Genomic DNA, 6,250 nt, shown 5'->3' on the forward strand with positions numbered 1-6,250 from the left:
CATTGGCATTAATCACAGGGCATGGTCATACTAAAAGAAGCCCTAAGGTATCTCCTGTATCACAGACATGGTTTCCTTACCCCCACTGTGGAGAAGTAGTCCAATTTCCCCATGGTAGTCAGGATCAGTCACACCAGCCAGCACAGTAACTTCTTTGCCTGTTGATTCAGAGGCATGAGAAGCCCAAAGTGGCTGAGCAGCAGTCTTAACTTCCAGTTCAGTGGAATCATTATTGTATCTCCTAGTGGAAGCATTCCTCCCTCTGGGACTAAGACCTCTAGGCCAGTGGAATATACAGTTGTGGGAACAGGAAGCAAAAATTTTCCAGCTGATCACTAGGGACAACAGTGAGTGTTACCACTCCCATTTCCACCCCATGATTTCTGGACCTTAGAGCGCTGGCCATGGGAGACAGCACCATATATTAGACACTGATTCAGAACATATGCAACCTTCTGGAGAACCCTGTCCCAGCCCTGCAAGATACTGCCACCTAGCTGGCATTGTAACTGAGTCTTCAAAAGACCAGTCCGCCATTCTGTCAAGCCAGCTGCTTCAGCATGATGGGAGCATGGTAAGACCAGTGAATTCCATCACAACTTGGGCCCACTGCATAACTTTTTTTTGTTGTTAAAGGAACTTCAATCAGAAGTAATGCTGTGTATGAGACCATGATAGTGAGTAGGAATTCTTAACTCTGCAGATGGCAGTTTGGGCCGAAGCACTGTGTACAGGGAAGGCAAATCCACATCCAGATTTAGCCCTACCCTCATTCCTTCTGGGGTTGCAGGCATTACTGATATTAACCAAGGCACATAGTTCACTTCTCAGAATACACAATGTTAGACTCTTTTAAAAGGTCTTCAATAGCACTTTTATCTTCCTGATAGGTTCTTGATAGCCGATTCAACTGAGAGAGATAATGGTCTCCTCAGACAATTTTTCAGATTCCACTCCAGCAAATGGACACCTTATATGGGTCTCTGTCTTGTCCCAGGCCTTAATCTCTTAATTCAAGGCCCCTTGTGAAACCATACCCTGTAATTTACAAGGTCCATGTAGTAGAAACAAAATGATACACCAAGAACACCAGGGAAGCCACAGATAGGGAAACAACTTGCTGATGCACAGGCACTTTGAGGGACGAGGGTGACTGATAGTGAACGTTAGATGTCACAGGCCAAAAATTCAACCCCTGTTACACACCAGACACCCTGAATTTGCACATATGACACATGAAGGGCAGAGCAGTAGTGCCTGGGCAGAGAACTCAATACTTCCATTGAAACTTACACTTACTTTCCACCAATCATTTCTGAGCTCCCTGCCCCTCTTTCTCCCTATTTCCAAGATAAATACACCACTTTGCCTCCTGTCTCCTTGCTTGGCCACCCTTCAAAAAAAGCCTTTTTTTTTTCTGCAAAAGACTTGTCTCAATATTTGGTCTTTTCTATTGTGTAGCAGGAAACAAGCCCACACGCTTGGTTACAAATTTGCTGACATCTCCATGTACTCCAGGACTGTTCTCACAGGCAGTGTGGACTATGGAAAAGATAAATAGAAAACTCCACTTAGTAAATGAAATTCACATTTGGAGATAATAAAATCAAAACCATATCCCATAAGGATAAAACCAGAAAACCTCTACCTGTTACTGATACATGCTGGAGGAAAATCAACATCAAGTGACAAAAGCCAGTCAAGTGAGCTGTACACCACTCTGTTGAATGTCTCCTTACTGTTAGTCTGGGTGTTTTCATTGGTTTTCAAACCAGAGTCCCAAACCTTCCAAGGAAGCCATGGTTTAAACCAACATGGTGAATGCAGGCCCACATGCCATCACTTTTGACTAATACAAGTTTTACAACCCAAAGACTCTGCAGGCTAGCCTGTCACCATCCAAACCAACAGCTGAGGCAAAGGGACCTAGTAATTGGCCAAATTAGAGGGCCTGTCTAGAGGGTAATGCCAAAGCTCCACAGCCACAGATATTTTCATTGTCAACCGGACACCCTGTTAACAACATACACCCAAATCAGGCCATATGATTTAAACCTATTTGCAACAGAATCCAACTCATCACCCATCTGGGAAAAACCCTGGAGAGTTAAAAACTCAGATTTGGCCATCTTTAATGGAGCCTTTAACTGTGCCAGTTGAGTGCTGGCACTTTGGTTCATGATGACAGTATCACAGGTGCCAACATCACCTTGGCTAGCTGCACACCCACAGCCCCTTAACTTAAAAGATATTTGCAAGGCCCAACGTTGCCTTCAAATTAGACAAGTTGTTCAGCATCTTTATAATGCCAAAGAGTCAGAAAAATAAGACTCATACCACTCCAAGTGGGTGTCCACTTGAAAAGGATCCCCCAGCCTCACATTCTAGACAATATTGCTCTATCCAGGAGCTCAGTGTTGGAGATGACATCGCCCCCTGAGGTGGAGACAACTCTGTCCTGGACACTAAAACCTCTGCTCCAGGGATGCCCAAGACTTGCCCCATCCAAGGTGCTGGCAAACTAAGTCCAGGACATTCATTGCTTTTCTTCCTGTGACATTAGGGATTCTATTGTGTTTCTTGAGCTCCCAGTCTGCTTATCCCATGATCCAAGTATACTCTCGCTCTCTGCAAAAACATACATCCCTACACTTGTACGCCTAAAGGGAAATCTGGGAGAGATTACGACTGTCTGTACCGTTCTACAAATTAATGGAGACTATTGCCTTTCCCAGGAGTTAACTGCCACATATCAGTCAATTCCTCAACCTGCTTGGGAAAGGACAACACACTCCCCAGTGCCTCTCCTACTCGCTGCCCCAGCTTTCCACCACTAATTCCCACCTGGAGTCTCCTACCATGAGCACCACGACCACTGCTTTCTACTAGTTAACACACAAATACAACGAATCTCTACACTGACTTCACTAACTCCATACTCTCCAACAACATAGTGGCCAGACCTGCCACACTGACCCGAGAAATTGACCCTATGCTGTTTAGGGCAATGTATGTCCTACACTCTAGAAGTCTCCTCATTTATTCAGGCCACTCCAAAACCCCAAATAATTGAGCTCAGTATTGACTCAATTTTGTGGCCCTAGCTAGATGAATTTACCCTCTTAAACAGCCAATTAAGTCCACACTCCCAAGCACCTGCTGAGTTGTACCCTCAGACTCTGCACTACTGTACACCTGCCCTAATTGCCCTAGGGCCAGGTAGCAGAACAGTCAGGGACAGCCTCAATGCCCCAAAGTCCACTGCAAATATTCACATTAGCCAATCCTAAGCCTGCTTGCAATGCCTATCCCCTTCCTTCTTGCTGAATCCACAGTACAGGCACTGGTCCACAGTTCCCCCTCTCCTCTGTCTACCTCTGAGTGGCCCTGCGTGGTGTGCTGTTTCTTCCCAGGAAATTGTAACTAAACTGTAAAACTCTTTCTGCATTCTCTCTCTTGTTCTGCAACCTCATGCAAGGCAATAGGATTAAAACAGGGTCAGAGTGATAACGGCCAATTGTTAGGCCACACACACACACGAGTGTCAGCCTCCCATGCCTATTGGGTCAGTTGAGATGTACATGACCCAGCTCCTTACGGAATACCCAACACGATGGATGTCAGCTTGTTCACACTGGTCACCAGCTCAGTAGCATACACCTTACTGGCTTTTCCTCCTCTCCTCTGTCATTTCCCCCACTACCTCATTCCTGCTTTTTGCAATCACTTCCCAAATAAACTGCTTACACAAGCTCGTGTCTCACCTGTGTTTTGGAATACAAAACGAAGACAACAGGAAAACCAAGCAAGGCAACCCAGCCCCTACTCTGATCAAGTCAAAGACAAATATAGGGACTCCATCCAAAAATAAATTGATACCCACCTTAACACTCCCACCAAGAATTAAGGAGTGGACAGCTCCCCAAGCTAGCAATCCCAACACAATCACCCAGCAGAATCAATTATCACCACCAGGAGAGTCAGTAGTACTTCTGTTGTGGTTTTCAGAACATCTGATTTGTCCATTGACAGCTATCACTTAATGCTGGGAACATCTGCTTGGTGGAACCTGAGTCAGATACAGGATTTTAGCTACAAGGGATACTGGTTTCCATTGCTGTGTAAGAAATTACTGCAAACATAATAGTTTAATAAAAAGAAATGTACTCCCTCACGTCTGGAAGACAAAAGTTCAAGATCAGTGTCACAGGGCTGAAACCAAAGTGTCAGCAGGGGCAATCTCCAGAGACTCTAGGGAATTATCTATTCCTTCCAGCCTCTGCTGACTGCTGGCATTCTTGTGGCCACATCACTCTATATAATCTATCCCTTGGTGGTTTCAGGAATTTCTTCTCTAAGTGTCAAATCTTCTTCTCTCATTTATAAGAACACTTGTGATTGCATTTAGAGTGTGCCTGGACAATCCAAGAAAATCTCATCAAACAATCCTTAATCTGTACAACTCTTTCCATATAAGGTAACATACACAGATACCAGAGATTGAGATCTGATATCTTTGGGGGCCATTATGCAGCCTTCCATATCTGGGAAAGAGCTTTTACCTTTCAAGCTTATTTAATGAGCAAAGGCCTGCTGCCACAGTGTTGGACTGGTTGCATGTTAAGTGAGCCAGTATATATTATCTACTATACTCCCCCAACAGCAAAATTAGTCCTCTGATAAACTCTCATCCACAGACCCAGAAGACAAAAAAAGGCATGGCAAGCCAGGAAGGGGCTCAGCCCTGACTTGGAAGAAACAAGAAGTTTAGCAACTCTTGGGACAAACACAAGGTAAGCTGAGAAGGAGGCTGAAACTGAGGGACAGGAGGTGGAAGGTGGTGGGGGGAGAAGGTATCAGAGAAATAAAAGAAGGAAAATAGGAGGAAGAAGACTCCAAAGTTTCCCAATGTGACAAGAGCTCCTGGGAAACCAAGGGCTGAGTGTTGGGGAGAAGTTGTTGAGGTGGAGGCAAGGGATCAGGACTGGGAGAAGAGATAGCTACCTGTAAGATGTGAGCATCTGCTTCAGTTCAAGGTGGAGGAAGGAAATGTGTTCCAGAGGAAATGTGGGTGTGGCTTTCATCTAATGGAATGGATCACAATTTGACATATCGTGAATCCCAAAACTTTTTTTTAAGGATTTCAATCAATTTGAAATAAAAGGTTTAAAAACAGTTCAAATGAAAAGAGCCCTCTGGGAATTCCTGGCTGTCCAGTGGTTAGGACTTGGCACTGTAACTGCCAGGGGCCAGGGTTCGATCCCTGGTTGGGGAACTAAGATCCCACAGCCTGTGTGGCATGGCCAAAAAAAAAGGAAAAAAAATTTTTTTAATTAAAAAAAATTTTTTTTAGAGAGGAAAAAACAAAAGAAAAGAGCCCTCTGGGCAGGAAGTAGGACTGAAGCAACTAGTTAGTTATAAAATCAGGCTTTGTCTCATGGAAAAGGGAAGATGACTTCACTCAGCACAGAGCCTTGGAAATCATCCCCTGAAACACTGTACCCTAATCAAGGAACTGATGGTGTGTCCTGCTAGGCTTAGCCAGTGATGGCTAAGTGCCTCCCCATCCCACTGCCCCTTGAACGGACTTGCTGTTGGTATCCCAACTCTGTGTTACCACTGCCTGTTGAGTGTTTGCAGGGCAGGTGACTGGTCACTTCAGGTCACACATCTTCAGATTCAGAGCAACCATGAACATGGAACTGTGCCCGAAGAGCCTATGTGTACCCAGACCTGATACAGATGACAAGATCCTAGATTTCTGAGCCAACGGCTTTATAAAATGAGATTTGGGGGAGACTTAGTAGAGTATGAGTATTCTTTGCATGTGGAAGCTATGTGAACTCTGTGGCCATACAGTGGACAGCATCATACTGTATTTTCCAAAGACGGTCGCATTAACATGTCCCATCCTGCACACTCTTCTGCAATGTGCCCTTGCAACATTTCCATCAAAGACGGAGAGTCTATCTCTCCACTCCTCAGAACTTTCATGGGCCTTGCAACTTCTCTGAATATGAAAAGGCAGAAGTGGCACTGTGCTGGTACCAGGAGTAGCACTGCCAAATGTTCCTTTGGAGGCAAAATCATCCCCATTAGAGAACGGTTCGTCTACAGTCTTAAAATTTTTTTTCAATACACTAATATTTCTATCTGAAAAATTGCATTCACATTACCTGATAGTTTTCGTTTCATTAGAAATTCTCTGATGTACATAAAGTTGTTTTATTGAAAACTCTGACACATTAAA

Source organism: Mesoplodon densirostris, chromosome 1 (assembly GCF_025265405.1).
Source record: "Mesoplodon densirostris isolate mMesDen1 chromosome 1, mMesDen1 primary haplotype, whole genome shotgun sequence".
Classification (NCBI taxonomy): domain Eukaryota; kingdom Metazoa; phylum Chordata; class Mammalia; order Artiodactyla; family Ziphiidae; genus Mesoplodon; species Mesoplodon densirostris.